We start from the raw sequence: 23,789 nt of genomic DNA on the forward strand, positions 1-23,789 counted from the left end.
CTGTGAACAGAAGTAATTTGGGTTCTATGATATGGTTGTTGTAGATTTTGGATTTTGTTATGGAAAGTGTATCAAACATGGTGAAGTTCCTGTTGGGTATAAGGGGCGGTGGGGTAGTCTAGTGGTTAAAGTGTCCACTGCGGATGACCCGGTTCGATTGCCCACATTGGCACAATGTGTGAAGCCCTTTCTTATGTCCCCTGCTGTGATTTTGCTGGAATATTGCTAAAAGCAACGTAAAACCATATTCACTCTCACTCACTCACTCACTCCCTCACTCGCTCAGGCAAAAACTTTACTAACTGACTCCTGTTGGGTACACAACATGGGTTTCAAGGCAACTTGTCAAACCCATTCTTCCTTCTGGACACCTTCTGTAACAGGTGGCCAAGGTTCACTGTATGGAACTACCGTTGGGTTTAAATCCTGGCACACCTTGATTATGACTTTAAGATTTGTCAGCGCCAGACCCATGCTAGTGGTCACCCAAGTGATAAATGTTGGCGTCACTTTTCACTTTCCTTCCACACCAGGCTGATACATGATACGACAGGAACTCTGTTCAGAGTCACATGACATTCAAATATTCACTCCAGGGATGAGAATTCTCCGCAGATCCGCGGAATTCGGGGAATTTCATCAGGCCAAGGGTCATTTTGTGATTCGTCTAAATCTGATAGATGCTAAGCCCCCGGCTAGTTTTCAGAGTTTTTCTCAAAACTTCATTCTCATCCCTGTCACTCACTCTGGTTGGACCTCACTTTCTTTTCAAAGGGGGATGAGTTAGTCCAGCGGATAGTGTGCTTGCCCATTAAGCCTCTGTTCATTCCCACTAGATATGTGTGAAAGAAGTGATACACAACTCATTCACTGGTGAAGCTTGATCTGTGTGTCCCCACCTTAATCTCACTCACTCACTCACTCCATGTGATCATCTCACTGCCTACTTTCCTCATCCTTTGCCCCACCACTCACTCACTCACTCTACCAAGTAGTTTATGTCAGACTGAGCAATATGCTGATACAAACATGGGTAACTACTCACTCACTCACTCACTCACTCACTCACTCACTCACTCACTCACTCACTCACTCACTCACTCACTCACTCACTCTACCCAGTAGTTTATGTCAGACAGAGCATTAAACTTCACTCAACTGAGATTAATGGCGTCATACAACCCCAGTGCAAGGTTATTGCACGTCCCTGGCAGCTGGAGTCAATGAAGCATTATTTTGTTGTACAGGACACCTACTTCTACAGTAGAAGTTCAACTCTTGGAAATTCCCAAAATACATCCTATATTCAAGAATTCATTATTGTAAAGACTAAAAACAGATGATTCTTTCATTTGCCAGTGTACTAGTGCCCCTCGTAAACCCAGAACACCAAACAGAGGCTGCCGTTGATGGCGCTAATGCCGTTTTACTGTGGATTTGCCGCTCTTGATAGACTAGTGCCAGTTTTAATACAATTAACTCGTTTGTTGATGACGTCCATGCCTCCAACTTGCTGAACATTATGTACACAGTGTTATTGGGAAGTTGAGAGGATTTCAGTCCAAAGAAGTTTGTGTCAATATCGTAGCAATTTCATAATGGACGATGCACTATCTATAGGAGCTTCCTGTGTGCTGGAAATTGACAAAAAAATTACCCCTTCCTGAACCATCTTACTTTTTGATCAAATCATATTTGTAACTCATAAATTCTGCTTGACAGAAAGTTGTTGTGTGTGTTCGAATGGAATCTTTCAGTGTAACTCCAAATCGGTTTCTTTGGAAAAATCATGAAAATTGATGTGGTTTCGGACATTGATGAATGGGTACAGGGAGGGGAAAGGATTGGTTGTAATCAAAGGCATCCTTTCTGCTCCTGTAGACCAAACTCTACCCAGCTTTAGCCTACATTCTGACTTTCTATTACGGTCGTTGTTCAGTGAAAGTCTTCCTCCACATGGTACATGAACTAAGGAGGATAGGGCTTCCAGCCCTGCAGCTACTGCTTACAAAGAAGGCTTCTTTATGAGCCTGATGAAATTGACTTGCTGAAAAGTTATCTCTTCTCATTCAAATAGTATAATGATGCATTCTGAAAATATGACAATTGCTTGGTAAAGACATGCATTTGCAATTGCTTTCTAGAGTCCTGGATTTAAATAACCATTGTGGCGGTAATCATGTTCTTGGCTGGTGTCCGGCTACGTGGGGTTCGCAGAAACATTGAGCTGGAAGACCTGATAACACAATGGTTGTATTGATAGGATATTTGTTGGTTTATTGGATGAGGTATATATGATTGGGATCGTAATGTATATTACACAAAAGAAGTTTAAGAACATCTTATTGAGTTGTTCGGTTGTTGTGTATGATGTTCTGCTGCTCCACTGACGATATTGCTGCAAGATCTCAACAATTTGTGGAGAGGAGATACTGTTCTCCTTTTCACCCAGTTCACCACAAGACTACTTTTTACTTAAAAGGAGGTTTTCATGCAACGGTTTATGATGTGACTTTCCAGCTGTAACTGATGAGGGATTTACAAACTGGCAATATCTTTCTTCTGTTAAGGTTAAGATACATTTTCTTGACTTTCCAATAAAGTGTTCAGATCCTTGACATTGACATTCTAATACAATTTTAATACAGAGGTCGGATCCGTACCATGGACACTTGATACTGAATTTTGATGGATGTAATTGACCTTCTAATACAGAGGTCGGATCCGTACCATGGACACTTGATACTGAATTTTGATGGATGTACTTGACCTTCTAATACAGAGGTCGGATCCGTACCATGGACACTTGATACTGAATTTTGATGGATGTACTTGACCTTCTAATACAGAGGTCGGATCCATACCATGGACACTTGATACTGAATTTTGATGGATGTAATTGACCTTCTAATACACTGTTCTGAGGTCGGATCCATGTTCTAGTACATAGATCTAGGACAGTGACAGCAACATACGTTCAGGTAGTTTCAGCCGCACATATAAGTGCAAGCACATGGCTGTAAAAGTTGTGTGGAAGGCATCATTAAAAACATGATGAAATTCAAAGTCAAGGTTAAGGTTCGGACATGAGCAAATGAAAGCCAGAGTATGATCGATGTTGTGAGACCTGATGCTATAACCCTTCTCTGTATTCACAATGATAATTGCATGATGAAGTCTAATGAGCACACCAAGTTTGTTAGTCGGATGCCATAGAACACCAGTAATGTTATAAATTCATTACAAACTTCGAGATCATCTTACTCAATAATCAAGGAGTCTTAATGATCCAAGATTGGCCATCACCATCCACAGGGATGCTTGTAAAAGTCATCTTATAGTAACCAATGGATATTCATACACGCATTACCATCAACAATACATCGTTTGATGCAGGAACTTGTGATGTTGAATGGTTGTATTGTGTAGTGAAATTCCTCATCTGCGAGTACGAGTATTCAGGAAACTGCTATACCGTGGCGGCGTCTGGAAGACAATGAGAGCCTGGCTGCGGCAGAGGGTGCTTCATTAAGCCAGTCTCAGCCCTGCCTCTACTGTTTTATCTGAAGGACTTTCGGCAACATTTGCAACGTGTCTATGCTCCCTATTAGATTCATGGAGTTATTTACCATCAATGGGAAAATTCAGCGAAGTTATTCCAATTATGTACAGGTTCTAGACAATGGTGATTAATAGTGTCAGCCGAGACAAGAAGTCGACAATAGATATAGTCTAACTTTTAAACTCATCCCTCCCTAAAGGGTTACTGGTAAAGTGAATACCAGTGTAATCTCCCATTACGAGGGATGTTTTCAGTTGGGGAGAGATACAAGAGATGTGACTATCAGAGGTTAACTCAGAGTTGCAATCACTGGATTCCAGGAACATAATTACAAATATTTTGTAGATCTTATGATTTAATGTTTCATACCTCTCAAATTATATGTCAGTCTGATAACAGAGACAGAAATTTCATAATTTCCTATAAATACGAAATGGAATGGTTGGTTGAAATCTGTAAAGTAAGTGGGACATATTTTAAAGGTGTAGTTACAGTTTCGGTAGCGATTTGTGGCATCAACAAACACGGAAATTTGTTCCTGTTTGTGTGAATTGTGTGAGTAGCTGGTGTTACCTTAGATCAGGAGGAGTAGGAGGTAGCCTAGTGGTTAAAGTGTTCACCTGTCATGCCGAAGACCTGGGTTCAATTCCCAACATGGTTACAATGAGTGAAGCCCATTTCGGGTGTACCCCACCATGATATTGCTGTATTACTGCAAATAAAGCATTGTAAAATCTCACTCACTCACTCACTCACTCACTCACTCACTCACTCACTCACTCACTCACTCACTCACTCACTCACTCTCACTCACTCACTCACTCACTCACTCACTCACTCACTCACTCACTCACTCACTCACTCACTCACTCAAGATCAGGATGTGGTTGCCCCTGTGTCAGTACTGACTTCCTGAGACTTACTGGTATTCTGTTTTGGCACTTAAGGCAAATGGAATCAAGACTGGTCTGGTGTTGATAATTTCAAATTTTGATCTCTTTGTCATGCAGAATGAGACTGGATTTGTTCCTGTACGCCGAAGCTTGATCTTTGTGTCACAATGTTCATCTCAGTCACACACTCGCCATGTGACCATCTCATTGCCCAGTTTCCTACCCTGGTGTCCCTTGCCCAATCAATCAGTCAATCACTATGTGGTCCATTTTACTACCTGAGCTTTTAGACAACCTGTTTCCTTTCCTGTTGTCCCCTTCCCAGCAAATCAATCAATCAATCATTCAATCAATCAATCAATGTGGTTCCATATCATGCCAAGCTTTGAGACAACCTGTCTCATTCCATGAAGCCCAGGTTATACTGATAAAAACATGGGTAAACACTCTCTCTCTCACTCACTCACTCACTCACTCACTCACTCACTCACTCACTCACTCACTCACTCACTCACTCACTCACTCACTCACTCAATGTTTCTGAACTAAGAAAGGAGCTGGCCACATTGACTCACTGAGTGTTGTTTTTCACTCTAGAAGCGGGCCTTTGATGTTTTTGCGTGGGACTGTAGTGTACATGGGGAGGATATCGAACAAATGGGATGGAGGTACCTGAACCGGGATTTTGAGCATGTCTACTGGGCAACTTGGCTCCGACTCTGACACAAAAAATATTTGGAGATAAATCAGACCACTGAAAGAAGTCAATTGTCGGCAGGGAAGAGAAGACGCTTTGATTTTCATGATGCCTCGTGTTTTATTCCGCCCCTTATTATGCAGCCTCTTCTAATTCAGTGTCAACCGATGTTGCCGATAGTAGCCTGGGGGTAACCTTGACCCTCGCTGCAAGCATCTCAAAATGGTCGTTTTCATTGTGCTTGTCAATTTGGGATATCATGGGGAATATGGTCCCAGATGCCTTACATAGAGAGTAATAGGTTACCCTACATGTTGGAGTGTGTCTGTGTGTTCTGGTCTTGACTTATGTTGGCTTTATAGTCACAGACCACTAGGCTACCATGACATTCATCAAAGATACCCCACTCAGACTCAATATACTGATTCAGAGACAATCTGTCTTAACCCCCAATTGTTGAACATCAGGCAGGAAAGAATACCATCTTATGGTATGATAAAAACAGGGGATTGAACCACCATCCTTCCTTACCCAGGCAAACACTGTATCCACATCACCACTAGTTACTTCATATCCTGACCATCTTGGTTGTGCCTGCTCTTCTGTCAAGGGGGGCGGTGGGGTAGCCTAGTGGTTAAAGCGTTGGCTCAAAGACCCGGGTTCGAATCCCCACATGGGTACAATGTGTGAAGCCCATTTCTGGTGTCCCCCGCCGTGATGTTGCTGGAATATTGCTAAAAGCGGCGTAAAACCAAAACTCAGTCAGTCAGTCTTCTATCAAGGCCTGTGTTCAGTTTAAATACCTACGTTCATTAGCTGCAACATGGCATAAATACAGAGAATAAATTACATGAGAATGTTAGTCTCTTTCTTCATCGTCCCTGAGTGAGTGAGTGAATATGGTTTTATGCCGCTTTTAGCAATATTCCAGCAACATCACAGCGGGGGACTCCAGAAATGGGCTTCACACATTGTAACCGTGTTGGGAATCGAACCCAGGTCTTCAGTATGGCGGGCGAACGCTTTAACCACTAAGCAACTTCCGAGTCTGTTGTCTGATCTAAGGTAACACCAGCTACTCAAACAATTCACACAAACAGGAAAACAATTCCGTGTTTGTTGATGCCACACATCGCTACCGAAACTGTAACTACACCTTTAAAATATGTCCCACTTACTTTACAGATTTCAACCTTCGGCGTGACGAGCGAATGCTTTAACCACTAGGCTACCCCACCGCCCCTCATCGTCCCTTAACCCTATCATTTCTACTCAGCCCTCCCTGCAATACTACAGCCCTAAATTAAGCCAGCCTAGATTTCCTCAGGTACAGGTGGAATCTCCCATCATACTGGGGCTCCTTTTCAGTTTTATAGAGTTATTTATTTGAATCGAAATTATATATATTCAGACACTACGTGTCAGGCTTCGAGAATGTGTGTGTCATACTGATTTTATTAATTCTCGTTTTTCCTGAGTGGGAAATAAATCAGTGTTATACATATGGGAGTGTAATAATTTCTCTATTACTCAAAATTTCCTTATCCTTTTTAAGCTTCCCTTTACAAAAAATGCACTGATCACGACTGTGTCTTAAAAGATGGTAACTGTGCATTGATCTCAACAATCTTAGCTATGTTGTCATCATCTCCAGATTCGATTATTTACAAACTCCCACCATATGGCTGGAATATTTCCCGACTACAGCCTTAACAAGACTGACTGAGTATGGTTTTACGCCGCTTTTAGCAATATTCCAGCAACATCATGGCGGGGGACACCAGAAATGGGCTTCACACATTGTACCCATGTGGGGATTTGAACCCGGGTCTTCGGCGTGACGAGCTGACACTTTAACCACTAGGCTACCTCACCGCCCCGCCTTAACAAGAAACAAACAAACACAATAATTTCTTGAGTGATGTCTTTCCTGTGTTGCCTTTACAATAACCTTTGTATGACAATGCCTTCAGGATGACCTGGAGAAGGCATTGGTGTTTATCAAGTCATATTTGCACTTATACACATAAAAACTGTATTAGTCATTTCTAGCCAGGTGGGTAATGAAACAGCTTCCCCCCAAACACTCATCTTTTATAGTTTGATTGTATGCCTCCATCACTGTGCCAGACATGGACCACAGTGGCACGTGGTTCCATTTGTCATGTTTGTTTGTGTCAAAATCTGTCTATCTTACAGATAACAGGAGATCAGTTTCTTAAAATCGCAGTGATTCAGTTACCATGATATCTATTCGTAAGAACGGTAATTTTGAAATAAGACTGTGCAGGAATGTTGCACAAATTTCCTTAATGAGTATATATTCCTGATATAAGCCATTATCTTCATAGAAATGCGATACAACCTACCAATCACAGTCATATTTTTTAGAGAGGCAGGGAGATATAGTGATTTATCACGCAGGTAATTACATTTTATTATCTTATAGTATCTGGCTGGTGTGTTAGTCTGCAATAGACCTGGGACTGTTTGCACGCAGGAGAAAGATGATTGCTTTAATCATCACTAAAGAGCAGAGAGAAAATTATAAAACAGCTTCCATGCTGCCCAAATCTTTTTCCAGCATGAAGAGAGCATTCAGTGGAACATCTTGAATTCCTAGCATCAGCATCAGCATCATTAGATGGAAGGACCAGGTTGTGCTTGGTCCAGGCAACATTAACAATAACTTTCGACATATTTATCTGAAATCTCTCATTCATGGGATTTTATGTTGGAAAGTTTTCAAGAATTGCTACTTACTGAACTATGAAGTTTGTTGCTTCTGAAATGTCAATTATTTTGTAAGAAAATGAGATGAAATTATGAACATACTGCCTTGCTGATCAAGTTTAGTGAGAACTTTCAGAAACCTTGTTGCAATGTATGTGGGTGCAGGTTTTTTGTGACACTTAGACCAGATGCTCTCACTTGCAAGTCCATTTTCCCCCTCGCTTACTCATCACTCACCCATCCACTCACTCACACAATCAGCCATCTTGCCACTCACTCACCCATCCACTCACCCACTCATCCAGCCAGTCGTCAAATCATTCACCCGGTCACCCATTCTGCCTCTCTGCCTCTTTTACTGTTCTTCACTCTCATCGACCCACTCTGTCACGCTGGCATGTTTGCTCACTAACCCATCCTTCTGCTTACTCACTCACTAACTAACCCATCCTTCTGCTTACTCACTCACTCACTCACCTATCCTGCTTACTCACTAACTAGTCCATCGTTCTGCTCACTCACTCACTAACTCACCCATCCTTCTGCTTACTGGCTCACTCACTCACCCATCCCTCCCCTCATCTATGCACTGTCATGCTCACTCATTCACTCAGCATTCCACTCACACGTTCCGCTCCGCTCCACTCCACTGACTCACTCACTCACTCTTCTTCCATCACTAACTCCCCAAGAAACCACCTCATCTGACTTCTCCAAGATCCCAATTCCTTCCCATGTTCACAACCATCTTAGCAGATACTGAAAGAAACCTGGTTCTAAATCGAAAAGAAAAAAGTTTAATCAAGGGCATCGTGGGGCCATTCAAAACTTTTGATCCTTGTTTTGAATGATTGGTGTGAAATTGGATAGAAAAGTACTGACATCTAATCCCTGTTGATGATGAGAGTGTCCAGCCTTGTGATGTAATCTGGGATCATCATCGCATAGCATGGTTTTCATGGCTTGATTGCTGTTGGGGTTTTATCCCAGTAAACAAATCTTCAGCAACAAGTTCTGTGCATAATGTCCACCATTTAGGAACGTAATCCTGTTTATGTTGACAGAAAATATCAAATATGATCAAAGTCTGTTAATTTGAAGCTTTATCAAGTGTGAAGAATGCGATTGCACAATCTCCTTAAAAGGAAATCAGGATTGGTTTTCATTGTATTTGAAGTCTCCACATCAAAGACAGACAAGTTTCATGTTTAATTGGCTTGCTTTACCATCATGAAGCAGTCACTGTGTGTTTTGCCTGTAGAGTGAATGAGTGAGTGAGTAAATGAGTTTATTTTTTAGCCACTTATAGCAATATTCCAGCAATATCTGGGCTAGAGATGCCGAAAATGGGCCTGATGTATGTTACCTGTTTGGGGAATCAAAAGTTGGTCTGTACTGTGTAGCAAATGTTTTAACCTCAGAGTTGTAGGTGTTGTGAACATCAATCAATGGTTTCACTGCTCCAGACTTTACAGGTTCAGTGTCTGGTTACTGTCTGCCCAGATACGAACAACTCTTACTTCTTGTTGAATGATTGTTCATTGCATGGTTTGCCTGTGCCAGCTCTAAACTCAAGAGGCTTTATGTTGATGTATAATGTATGGTTTGTATGTACCAGAATACATATACATCTATCATTCATTGTTCATTTTCACCCGATTTAAACTAGTTTTCATGTAGAATGAGGGTCGGCGGGGTAGCCTAGTGGTTAAAGTGTTGGCTCGTCACGAGACCCGGGTTCGATTCCCCACATGGGTACAATGTGTGAAACCCATTTCTGGTGTCCTCTGTCGTGATATTGCTGGAATATTGCTAGAAGCGGCATAAAACCATACTCACTCACTCACTCATGTAGAACGACCATGAGTGGTTGGTCTGTACCAGATCTGAACTTTTCGTGTACATGTAACATTCATTGGTGCCTGCACCAAATCAGAGCTCAGAATCCACGAGACCGCCTCCGTGCGGAAGGTCGCGGGTTCGATCCCGGACCGCGTCAAGCCAAAAGACGTTCAAATATGGTACTTGTTGGTCCCTGCCTGGCCAGTATAATGTGTCTGAGTGGGGCATTCATGCTTCACTGCGGCATGGTATCTCAGTGGGCTAACACTATAAAACCAGCTTAAGTCTGGGCTAGTACAAGCAGCCGCACATACACACACACACGCATGCACATCGTCATATGAGCGAAATATTCTCAAGCACGACGTAAAACCCATTTCACCTCCTCACCTTCAGAATCCACGTAGACCTATCATGGTTTGTCTACACCAGATCTGAACTCAGGTTTCATTTAGATTTATCATTTATGATTTGCCTGAACTAGATTTGAACTTAAATTTCATAGCAATTAGTCATTATTGCTTGCCTGAACCAGATCTAAACTTGGGTTTCATGTAGATTTATCAGTCTTGGTTCCGTATACCAGATCTCAACTGATATTTCTTTCTGTAACATTCCTGGTTTGCCTGCACCAGATCTAAACTGGGTTTCATGTAGATTTATCAGTCTTGGTTCCGTATACCAGATCTCAACTGATATTTCTTTCTGTAACATTCCTGGTTTGCCTGCACCAGATCTAAACTGGGTTTCATGTAGATTTATCAGTCTTGGTTCCGTATACCAGATCTCTACTGATATTTCTTTCTGTAACATGATTTGGTGGCTTCAGGAACAACTTTTTGAATTGGATGTGAAACTCCGTTCTTGTGTCTTCATTGTTCCCGAAAGTTAAAATGTTGATGTGATGATACCCAGACATCCCTCCAAATGTTGATGTCGCCGATGCCACCAGGACTTGTTTGCTGTGTTGATTTCTCCAAGAGGACTGGACATACAATTCAATTTCAACAACATCGCACAATTAGGGACATTTTTTCCCCTCCTGATTTGTCTGCCTGTTGGGGAAAGCGCCAACACTGACAAGGATGAGCATGGTTTCGCAGACACTGGTTCAGCTTGCTTCATTTTTCACAGCTCCCTATCCCGCTGATGTAATAAGGAAGGCAGGAAAATGGAAGAGGCATTGAACTGGACGTTTGAGCAAAAGATTAAGCAATAGGTTGCCCGAATCATGAAACCAGGTCAAAGGTATTTCAGCATTAAAATCTTCAGAATATGGATTGGTTGAAAGTTTGCAAGAACCTGTACTTTGTGTAGGAAGGCCGTCTGCCTTGTCATGCTCTTTATCCGGACATTAACCCTTTCAACCTCGTTGCCTCAGTTGCAAATTCTTCAAAGACATTTATGTTGATAGCTTTACAGAACGGTCAGACATGACAAATTTTATTTCTGCAGTCGAATATGAATGGTGCTCAATGGGTTCAATTTCAACTAAGTGATGAAAATGACCGAATTCTCAAGCTCTGAATAACCTGTTCTAATAGGTGTTGTTGCCTGGCTTGTGTCTAGGAACGGTGCTAACCCCTGGCTGACAAACCTTGTTTCAAACTTCAACTTCAATAGCTTCCCTCGTCTAAATTGGCTGATCGTGAATGAGTGAAATAGACCAGTCCTCCCAAAGGAGAAGCTGACATCAATAATTTTCTCACTAATTTCTCACTAGTCTACACCAGGATGCCTTAACGCAGTGGAACCTCGCAATGTTTATAGGTGCTTGAATCTCCACTCAACAATAGCCCTCCATACATATTATTAATTTCAGATAAAATTTTTGTTCTCGGGAATTCTCCTTGTGGGGAGTTCTGCTTGACTTGGTAAACTGAACAGGCTTGGTAAGATTTGAGTAAAAATGAAGGACTGACTTCTGATCTGTTTTGTGTTGAGGAGTGAGCCTGCTGCTTGTGTGATGTGTTTAGCTGAGTGTATGTGTCGACAAACAGAGGAGGCTTTGAATACATCACATGAAAAAGCAGGGGGATTCTGGGACCAGTTGCCTTGGAGATGAGTGGGGATATTGGGAAGTGCAAGTAGGTTAGAATATGCAGGACTGTCAAGCCTTTGAGTATGACAGAAGCATCAAGCCCTTGTCTGAGTTCGTCATATGAGCGAAATATTCTCAAGCACGACGTTAAACCCAATTTCACCTCACCTCACCTCACCTTGTCTGAGTGTAACAGAATTGTCAAGCCTTTGCCTGAGTGTAACAGAATTGTCAAGCCTTTGTCTGAGTGTAACAGAATTGTCAAGCCTTTGCCTGAGTGTAACAGAATTGTCAAGCCTTTGCCTGAGTGTAACAGAATTGTCAAGCCTTTGTCTGAGTGTAACAGAATTGTCAAGCCTTTGCCTGAGTGTAACTGAGTGTAACAGAATTGTCAAGCTTTTGTCTGAGTGTAACAGAATTGTCAAGCCTTTGCCTGAGTGTAACAGAATTGTCAAGCCTTTGTCTGAGTGTAACAGAATTGTCAAGCCTTTGCCTGAACAGAATTGTCAAGCCTTTGTCTGAGTGTAACAGAATTGTCAAGCCTTTGCCTGAGTGTAACAGAATTGTCAAGCCTTTGTCTGAGTGTATCAGAATTGTCAAGCCTTTGTCTGAGTGTAACAGAATTGTCAAGCCTTTGCCTGAGTGTAACAGAATTGTCAAGCCTTTGTCTGAGTGTAACAGAATTGTCAAGCGCTTTGTCTGAATTGTCAAGTTTGTCAGAAATTGTCGTCAGTGTAACAGAATTGTCAAGCCTGAGTGTAACAGAATTGTCAAGCCTTTGCCTGAGTGTAACAGAATTGTCAAGCCTTTGTCTGAGTGTAACAGAATTGTCAAGCCTTTGCCTGAGTGTAACAGAATTGTCAAGCCTTTGTCTGAGTGTAACAGAATTGTCAAGCCTTTGCCTGAGTGTAACAGAATTGTCAAGCCTTTGTCTGAGTGTAACAGAATTGTCAAGCCTTTGCCTGAGTGTAACAGAATTGTCGCTTCCTTTGTCTGAGTGTAACAGAATTGTCAAGCCTTTGCCTGAGTGTAACAGAATTGTCAAGCCTTTGTCTGAGTGTAACAGAATTGTCAAGCCTTTGCCTGAATGTAACAGAATTGTCAAGCCTTTGTCTGAGTGTAACAGAATTGTCAAGCCTTTGTCTGAGTGTAACAGAATTGTCAAGCCTTTGTCTGAGTGTAACAGAATTGTCAAGCCTTTGCCTGAGCATGACAGAAACTTCAGCCTTTTAGGCATAAAACAATATTCAGTCACCATTAACCTGATTCTGGGGGTTCTGAAAGAATTAATGCCTGTATTATCGTCGTCATCATTTTACTTTTCAGAGAACTCCTTAATGATTTTATTTATTGAATATGATAACTAGTAATCTAATGATACGTTTTCAGTTCCTAACACAGGGGAATAAACATCGATCATCAAATGCATTTTGTTTAAGCCACACTCCAGAAATAGCCTTTACACCGATAGCGGGATTAACGAGGCTACCCAGACTATCAATAACCTAACAGCGAGAGATCATTTTAACAGTGAAAATTGAAATTGCGATATGGAATGTTGATTGTTTTGTAAGCATGTTGTAAGTTGTCTCATTTCAACCAAGCCTGGCCAAGTGAGTCGATAGACGTGTACACGACAGTTAATTAGGTAGTTCAGATAGATGAGATCAAAGCTATCAATCTCGCTTTCAAGTTAGTTATTGATGGTTGAGTCTTTTAAAGGTTGTGAAAAACTAAATGGATGTCACAGGCTCTCAGCATCTACCCAAAGATCACCGCTGAAGGATGAAAGGGTGAACGCATGTTTACATTGTGAGAAGGAGTTGAAAACGCCACAGACAGGTCTTGATTCCGACAACTTCTCAAAGTTCAGAGGTCCTTGACAAATTAAAATTTCAAAATAAATTTTGTTGGTTAATATTTCTAAAGTTGACATGTGACTCCAGTTGAATTCTGTGGTGGAGGGTAATTATTTTCAATTAATGTTTGTCGGATTGAATCGGCAGTTTCCTTGGATATGAAGTGATTATCTGCGTGTTCGTTTAAGAACTTTGGAACCTAGCTATGTGTACTATCGAATACCACAAGACATGCTTCCTTCCAAGCTCCTCGCCCTGAAGGAAGTATTACCTGTTATGACCGCTATGATTAATGAGTTGTTCCAAGGTTTATATGGTGCAATGTTCCTACTCGGAGGCTGTTTGATCAATAAGTGTTTTCTAAATACTCCGATCCATTTGCGTGAGCCATGGAACCAGTTCAGTTGGAAATAACAACACTGTATTTAAATGTGTAAAGTATCGAACAATTTTCACTTTTGATCTGTCTGGTCACAGATGATCACCCGAATCGGTCCTGTTAATGTACGTGTGTAATATTTGGCAACAAAATAACATAGATGCAACTAGACTATGTAAATCGGTTGAGATATATCCCATGATGCCTCTCTTATAACCGGGAGGCAATCCACAGGTTGGGTCCTGTGCCAGTTGAATTATTCAATCAGTGACATTTAGCTGTGAATGCTGTTTTGGCACAGATGCTCAAATGCCTTCCATTTTATTGCCAAACTATTTCACATTATTGTAGCCCGTGCTGAGATATCCAAACAAAGTTTGAATAAATGCTTTTGAATTATCTGTCAATTCAAATTTCGAACAGCAGCAGTATGCAGGGATTATGGACAATTTACATGTGCTTTGTTACTCAATGCCATAATAAAAACGTGCCCCTGGAAACAAACAATGTTAAAATGAAATTTGTGAAGATGATAAAAATGTAATTATTTTCTTTTGAAAATGTGCTGTCAGTTTTATCCATTGTAAATAAGCAGCATTAAATTAAAATGATTGAAAAACAGTAATTTATATAAATGCGTGGACATTCAGTATTTTATTTCATACATTTGGAATTATGTTGTGTAGTTGTTTGGATAATATTTCTCAGTTATCACATTAGAAGATGTTATCAGTTGTAAATGTTTGTCAGGAACACGACAAGCATCTGACCCAATGCTATGAATTTATTTCCCTAAGGACTAATCAATGGTAATATGTATTGCTGTTACATTATAAAATGATCCTGTCAACCAGTTTCAGGATTAAATGACACTCATATCGGTAACATCAGTTATATTGTCAAGCAATAATTAAAAGAAAAAAAAACAGTTTGAATTATTGAAATGTCATTATATTCCTTAACATTTACTATCTTGAATTTGGTGCTCACATCTTGCATACAAGAAGTAAATATTCATAGAAAGACTAGATCAATTCCTTTAAATTTTCTGGACATTTCTAGAAAATGTTGACAATATTAAAATTGCCATGAGAGTTGAGTGCCCCAGTTCTGTGCTGGAGGCATGTTTGAGAAGAGTGCACAGAAATGAGAATGAGGAGTGAATATATTATTTATACCACTCAAAAGGTGATACACATTGTAGCAGTTTTTCCCCCCTCCCGGCTGTAAGGTAGCAAGGGAGTCCTGAGACGGTCGTTGTTGGTACAAGACAGGAACACGGAATTGTGTAATCAGGATGTGCAGACTCAGTGAGATGAGTGGTTCCGAGTTGACATGAAATGGATGGTGAATATATGAGTTATCATACAGCATCTCACGCTGAAGCGGACAGTACTTGGATGTATTGCTCTCCTTGTGAATTCATTGGTATCCCCATGCTGTTTAGCTGCATCTGTGGAGATATGCTAGGTTGTAAGGAATTACTCCGTCCACCGTCCATCGTGGGTGGTTTTGCTCCCAGAACGTTGAAGGCAGCAGGAGAATGTGGTCCAGATCAATAGGAGGGGAACAAGGTCTTCCAAACTAGAGAGCGTCTCACGTTGATACACCTGGCTTTGGCTGCATTACACGACAGCTCATCGAAGACACCGTCTTGCCCGAAGGAGCACAAACACTGCCTATTGCGTCTGCTCGGGATGCATTAGTCGTGATAGCAGGACTGTGGCAGCAGGCATCACATAGACTGATTACAAAATATCGAGCTTTCACATAGAGACAGGAAACCAGTTCATCTAATCTGACAACTTTCGAAATTGTGTTTTCGCTTATTTGGGAAGAAAATATAGTTTGGAGGTGGTACAATTTGTGTAGACTATGTGGTACAGAAGGCAATGGGTTAGGAAACGAGATGAGATCTCGTAGTATGTCAAATTGGATACTAAATTGCAGGCTATGCTTACAAAAGCCTCTTAAATGGCTGTTTCATATTGATTATCACAGGTTGGTTGTGGTGAGGAATATGTAATCTCCACACATACCCCTGAAGCTGCTTTATTAAACTTTACTCACTTCCATTGATCAAGATGCACCATTTTTACCCTTTTTTCCTCAAACTTAATACAACCTCATTGATTATTTGTAAATCAAATTTTGGGAGGGCAACTTTCTTACCGTGGAAAGAGGGCACTCTCAGTACTAGCTAGACAAGAGCGTACTATGGTGGTTCCTCAAACCTACTGCTATGCAATAACTTTCATGTGGTGATGCTTCTGCTCTATCTAGATGGGATCTGTACCCTCATCTGACTGGCTTAAACTCACAATTTGGGATCTATGCAAACCAGCACTGTTTCAGCTGATGACCGAGCCTGTGTGAGGGAGTTTTCAGGGAGCTAGTACCAGCGATCTGATCAGTGTTGGATCTACCTATATCTTTCATTGGCAGCTGGTCAGGAGATAGCATCTTCTTCACAACTGCTTTTGTGTGTGAGTTCTGCTTCCAGACTTCAGCTGATGACATCTATTCCTCTCAATAGCTATGTGTTAGAGTTCGGCTGTGGATTATTTGATGGTGCATGTGAAAAAATCAGGGATTAAAGGAAATCAAGTTTTTTATATTTTCAAAGGCTATATTTTCTGGAATGTGGCTTTGAAAGTGTTTTATACAAGGTTTCTGCCCGACTGATGACTGGTTTAAAGATTTTTGCCTTATCCCAATAGCAATATTATATTTCCAATCTCAATTGATTTTCAGCTGTGGCTTTACCATCATCCAAACTCAGCCACTTTGTGTGTAAATAGACCGTGTAACAAGTTTATAAAGTTTACAATATGGATGAACAGTGTATGTGTGGTATGGAGGGTACATGAAAAACCCTGTACGGAGTTGTGCATTACTTTTCGTGAATGGAAATGGAAAATTTACCAGCAACTTTTAGTGGAGATACAAAAGGCATGAATGTTTTAAAGAGAAGAGGGTACATCTTGAAAGAAAATTGTGAGGGTACATCTTGAAAGAAAATCGTTGAAAGCCATGTGAAAAAGTGTCAGTTTACATGTGTTTGTCGCTACTGTTCATGTCTCTATGCAAGACGGGATATACCTACTGTGATCAGCGTTTGTCGTGTTCCATGTGTTTGTTACTATAAGTCAATGCCTTTGACTGCTATAATGGTGAGTCACCTGCACAACATGATAGAGAAAGATCGTTACCGCGTCTACCTGGGAGGAGTACAGGTACACACCATGCCCCTTCACCTCCGACCCATGGACACCCTGCTCATCAAGAAGGGCTGGGCTCTTCCAAACAACCCCCGCCGGATTCTCAACTATGACATGTATGACAACCAGTGTTGGGTAGGTACAGTGTAGGTCAGTAATAAGTCCCCTATTGCTGTATGATATGGTGTGCTTTTATCATTGCTATTTGTGTCCCATAATCATCTTATTTTCATCAGAAAATGTTTCAAAATGCTGTTTCAGTTTGCAGAGTTGTGTCCCTTACCTGTTTCAGTATCCTCCGATGTATGATGAAATCATTTTGGTGCTCTGTTAATGATTCTTTTGTAGAACATTCAAACTGCAGAAACAAAAAAAACACATTGGTAACTTGTATATAAGAATTAATTCTGATGACTTGTCCCATATATTTCAGTGAAGTTAACCTAGATAATTATTTGACAGAGTAATTATTCTACAGAGTTTGTTTCAGCAGCTAGCTAATGTTCTAAGATGCATATTACTGTAGGCGTCAGTATTTACCCCGCATACTCTGAAGGAATGGCCCAATTTCCCCTTGACACTGATTGCTACAGAAACACATCTACAAGTTTGCTTTTTTTTGGAGTTGATATTGGAATGTTGATCGTAGGCGATCTGTGGAGACACTGTATATACCAAATCTTGGCTTGGTGATGTTGGTATCTTGTGATTTATAGGTTAATGAAGCAGTAGCACTTATAGTTTGCTGTTATTTTGTGTTTCTTTCACTGTTGTTAAACAATTTTAAGATCCCATTACCATATATATTTGGCTGCATGAACAATATTGACAAAGGATTTGAAACTATTTTGATGTTAAGGAACATTGGAAATTGTGTTTCATTTTTTTTCTACAAAAACTGTTTCAGTAATGTCATACAAGACACAATACAGCATTGAGGGCGGAAAAGCTGCTACACATTTCATCCCAGTTTCTGTGTACTCTTCACAAATATACCTCTTGCGAGTGCGAATGCATCCCCGCACACATGTTCACTCACTCACTCACTCACATCCTCTCTTTCACACCCAGGGACGGTGGGGTAGGCTAGTGGTTAAAGCTTTCACTCGTCACGCTGAAGACCCGGGTTCAATTCCCGACATGGGTACAATGGGTGAAGCCCATTTTTGGTGTCCCCTGCCGTGATAATGCTGGAATATTGCTAAAAGCGGCATAAAACCCAACTCACTCACTCACTCTTTCACACCCCTACTCTCACTCATTTAGACACCAGAATATTGTGGAAGCCACGGTGGCCGAGTGGGTTAGATTGCTGACTTTGTGTGCTGGCGACTAGATGCCTGACTCTGAAAATGAGGGGTTGAATCCCGGATGTTACCAAGAATCTGTAACATTTGTTACATTTGACAACTTTCTAAATGCCATTGTGTATTCAAACCAGGAATATGGACTGGAGACACTTTGGTGCTGCCAAATGTACGGGACTAGGGGGGCCTAGTGATTAGTGCTGTGCAGAGTTATCTACCTTGCAAGCAAGATCTGCCACCCAGTTCAGTCCCCTGAATACAGTTCAAGTTTGTTCACAACCATGTGCAAGTTTTACGACTCGTCAATTGCGGGTTTCCTTCACTTTGACCTGACCGACTGTGGCGTGACAGAACACTACCAATATTCAGTGTGAGGGTAATCCACTGGTCAGAAGGGTGTCCCACTGATCTGCCGGGGTTGACATCATGTCAGTACTTGTTGTGGAAGGTTGATGCCATGACCCAAATCTCATTGTCTTAGTCTTTCTCCCTCACCCACTTGCAGACACGACAGGTCCTCATTCTGTGGGAAAATCATACAGCATTCATTCACACATGTGTTATGCATTAGCAACAGAGAATATAGAGATGTTTTCAGGATGTGCTGCCAGAGGAGCCTACAGCTAAGCCATGTTGTGAAAAAAAAACTATGGAAATCAATGAATATATACTAGGAAGTACAGTATGGAACAGAATTAACTTCCTCACTGTGAATGGGCCCTGTGCCATGGAGGGCAATCCCACAGTTATACCATAGTAGCTTTTTATATACTTGTCGTTTTGATAAAAGCATTTTTTACACATCAGATATTGTTATCACCAAATATATTAATGTTTTTCAACTTGAGGGGCACCTTTAACGCTTCAGTCAGTCCTGTAGGTGCAGATGTAAACTTGCTAAGACCCAATCCCCTATAAAGCCTCAGCACATATGATTCAGTAGAAGATTCAAACTTGCTCCCAATGCCAATACACTTTACAGCCCCTGTTGGACCATCTTGTTTGCTCGGTGGCAGATTGAAAGATGATGGCACACCCAACTGACTAGAGTCTAGGGCTTCTTTAAAGCTGTGATTGTTCTGCTGGCATGACTGTTGCCTCAGTGTGAGACAGGATGAATATAGAGTCATCAATAACAATTTCTCAACTTTCCTGAAATTATGGAGATAATGATGGCTTTCTGTCACCTTGGTTCCCAGGCTGTTGTTCTCCTTGTTCACTAGCTATTGTACCCCAGCTTCACAGGTTATTGTACTCAAGGTTTACAGGCTAATTGTGTCCCTGGTTCACTGGCTATTGTACCCCAGCTTCACAGGTTATTGTACTCAAGGTTTACAGGCTAATTGTGTCCCTGGTTCACTGGCTATTGTACCCCAGCTTCACAGGTTATTGTACTCAAGGTTTACAGGCTATTTGTGTCCCTGGTTCACTGGCTATTGTACCCCAGCTTCACAGGTTATTGTACTCAAGGTTTACAGGCTATTTGTGTCCCTGGTTCACTGGCTATTGTACCCCAGCTTCACAGGTTATTGTACTCAAGGTTTACAGGCTAATTGTGTCCCTTGTTCACTAGCTATTGTACCCCAGCTTCACAGGTTATTGTACTCAAGGTTTACAGGCTAATTGTGTCCCTGGTTCACTGACTACTGTACCCCAGCTTCACAGGTTATTGTACTCAAGGTTTACAGGCTAATTGTGTCCCTGGTTCACTGGCTATTGTACCCCAGCTTCACAGGTTATTGTACTCAAGGTTTTCAGGCTAATTGTGTCCCTGGTTCACTGGCTATTGTACCCCAGGTTTACAGGCTATTGTCCCAGGGTTTCAGTGGCCATTATACCTCAGGTTTACAGGCTATTGTCCCAGGGTTTCACTGCCTATTGTACCCCAGGTTTGCAGGCTATTGTCCAAGGATTTCACTGGCCATTGTACCTCAGGTTTACAGGCTATTGTGCCCCAGGTTTACAGGCTATTGTGTCCAAGGTTTACAGGCTATTGTGCCCAAGGTTTACAGTTTATTGTACCCCAGGTTTACAGGCTATTGTGCCCAAGGTTTACAGGCTATTGTGTCCAAGGTTTACAGGCTATTGTGCCCAAGGTTTACAGTTTATTGTACCCCAGGTTTACAGGCTATTGTGCCCAAGGTTTACAGGCTATTGTGCCCAAGGTTTACAGGCTATTGTGTCCCTGGTTCACTAGCTATTGTACCCCAGGTTTACAGGCTATTGTGCCCAAAGTGTACAGGCTATTGTGCCCCAGGTTTACAGTCTATTGTACCCAAGGTTTACAGTTTATTGTGCCCAAGGTTTACAGTTTATTGTGCCCCTGGTTCACTGGCCATTGTACCTTAGGTTTACAGGCTATTGTCCCAGGGTTTTACTGACTATTGTACCCAAGGTTTACAGGCTATTGTCCAAGGATTTCACTGGCCATTGTACCCCAGGTTTACATGCTATTGTGCCCAAGGTTTACAGTTTATTGTACCCCAGGTTTACAGGCTATTGTGCCCAAGGTTTACAGGCTATTGTGCCCAAGGTTTACAGGCTATTGTGCCCAAGGTTTACAGGCTATATTGTCCCGGGTTCACTAGCTATTGTACCCCAGGTTTACAGGCTATTGTGCCCCTGGTTCACTAGCTATTGTACCCCAGGTTTACAGGCTATTGTGCCCAAGGTTTACAGGCTATATTGTCCCAGGTTCACTAGCTATTGTACCCCAGGTTTACAGGCTATTGTGCCCAAGGTTTACAGGCTATTGTGCCCAAGGTTTACAGGCTATTGTACCCCAGGTTTACAGGCTATTGTGCCCAAGGTTTACAGGCTATTGTGCCCAAGGTTTACAGGCTATTGTGCCCCTGGTTCACTAGCTATTGTACCCCAGGTTTACAGGCTATTGTGCCCAAGGTTTACAGGCTATTGTGCCCAAAGTGTACAGGCTATTGTGCCCCAGGTTTACAGTCTGTTGTACCCAAGGTTTACAGTTTATTGTGCCCAAGGTTTACAGTTTATTGTGCCCCTGGTTCACTGGCCATTGTACCTTAGGTTTACAGGCTATTGTCCCAGGGTTTCACTGACTATTGTACCCCAGGTTTACAGGCTATTGTCCAAGGATTTCACTGGCCATTGTACCTCAGGTTTACATGCTATTGTGCCCAAGGTTTACAGTTTATTGTACCCCAGGTTTACAGGCTATTGTGCCCAAGGTTTACAGGCTATTGTGCCCAAGGTTTACAGGCTATATTGTCCCAGGTTCACTAGCTATTGTACCCCAGGTTTACAGGCTTTTGTGCCCCTGGTTCACTAGCTATTGTACCCCAGGTTTACAGGCTATTGTGCCCAAGGTTTACAGGCTATTGTGCCCAAGGTTTACAGGCTATATTGTCCCAGGTTCACTAGCTATTGTACCCCAGGTTTACAGGCTATTGTGCCCAAGGTTTACAGGCTATTGTGCCCAAGGTTTACAGGCTATTGTACCCCAGGTTTACAGGCTATTGTGCCCAAGGTTTACAGGCTATTGTACCCCAGGTTTACAGTTTATTGTGCCCCTGGTTCACTAGCTATTGTACCCCAGTTTATTGTGCCCCTGGTTCACTAGGTTTACAGGTTATTGGCTATTGTACCCCAGGTCTACAGGCTATTGTACCCCAGGTTCACTAGCTATTGTACCCCTGCTATTGTACCCCAGGTTTACAGGCTATTGTACCCCAGGTTTACAGGTTATTGTACCCCAGGTTTACAGGTTATTGTACCCCAGGTTTACAGGCTATTGTACCCCAGGTCTACAGGCTATTGTACCCCAGGTTTACAGGTTATTGTACCCCAGGTTTACAGGTTATTGTACCCCAGGTTTACAGGCTATTGTACCCCAGGTTTACAGGCTATTGTACCCCAGGTTTACAGGCTATTGTACCCCAGGTTTACAGGCTATTGTACCCCAGGTTTACAGGTTATTGTACCCCAGGTTTACAGGCTATTGTACCCCAGGTTTACAGGTTATTGTCCCAGGATTTACAGGCTATTCTATCCCAGGTTCACAGGCTATTGGGCCACAGGTATATATATAGGCTATTCCCTTGTGAGAATAAGCCCTGATAATCTGTATTTGACTAATGTGGTTCAAATAATTTTGTATATTTTTCTGATGAATGGATCCTGTCCCAAGACTCTGTGGACCATGACACACAAAGAGATCATTAATATTTATGTGCTTTTGAATTTGTGCATAGTTATAACCACCATAACACGTCTCGGCATCCTTGAAAGCCCGGGTATCATGGTACCGTCATGTCGTGATAGTCATCCTGGACCCATGATGTTGGTATCTTGTGATTTATAGGTTAATGAAGCAGTAGCACTTATAGTTTACTGTTATTTTGTGTTGCTTTCACTGTTGTTAAACAATTTTAAGATCCCCTTACCGTATATATTTGGCTGCATGAAAAAATATGGACAGAGGATTTGAAACTGTATTGATGTTAAGGAACATTGAAAATTGTGTTTCAGTTTTTTCTACCAAAACTGTTTGTTTCAGTAATGTCATACAAGACACAATACAGCATTGAGGATGGAAAAGCTGCTACACATTTCATCCTAGTTTCTGTGTACTCTTCACAAACATACCTCTTGCGAGTGCGAATGCATCCCCGCACACATGTTCACTCACTCACTCACATCCTCTCTTTCACACCCAGGGACGGTGGTGTAGCGTAGTGGTTAAAGCTTTCACTCGTCACGCTGAAGACCCGACATGGGTACAACGTGTGAAGCCCATTTCTGGTGCCACACACACACACACACACACACACAAAAAAAATCTTGCTGGAATATGCAGCAACCTAAACCATTCACTGAGGCTTCCACTAAAATGGAATTCCGGCAACTGGTAGTCTAGATCACATGCTTTGTGTACCCCACCGATAAGTGTAAATTGGCATGACTTCCATAGCCAAAGCTATGAATACACAATGGCTTTCAGGAAGCAGTCAGATGTAACATATGGTATGTCTGAGATGACACCCACCAAGGAAGGTAATGGCCATTTACACGTATCTGAGATCCCTGACTCTGTGCTGATGACAAGGTATCTCACTTGGAGAGTGTGTGTTCAAATCCCGGATGGGACATTATCCTGAACTGTACAAGAAATTGTACTTCCTGATAATGTGTATTCCCAAACATAACATATGTTACATTGTATAATTATTGTTATAAGATTCAAACACATTCCATTTGAACCCAGTCCACAGTTGTTTTTTTGA

At 41.7% G+C, this 23,789-nt stretch overlaps 1 protein-coding gene and 1 long non-coding RNA gene across 2 annotated transcripts in view; one reads left to right on the plus strand and one right to left on the minus strand.

The window, feature by feature from the left end:
* Positions 1-23,789, plus strand: part of LOC124277313 (peripheral plasma membrane protein CASK-like) — a 400,363-nt gene that overhangs the window by 207,557 nt on the left and 169,017 nt on the right.
* On the minus strand, positions 620-23,349 carry LOC124277314. The gene is made up of 3 exons (XR_006898794.1): positions 23,337-23,349; positions 23,045-23,049; positions 620-683 (listed from the first exon to the last, which is right to left on the minus strand). It is a non-coding gene; the product is annotated as an uncharacterized LOC124277314 (long non-coding RNA).

This window comes from Haliotis rubra, unplaced genomic scaffold (assembly GCF_003918875.1).
Source record: "Haliotis rubra isolate DU_JTF1 unplaced genomic scaffold, ASM391887v1 Scf22, whole genome shotgun sequence".
Lineage (NCBI taxonomy): Eukaryota > Metazoa > Mollusca > Gastropoda > Lepetellida > Haliotidae > Haliotis > Haliotis rubra.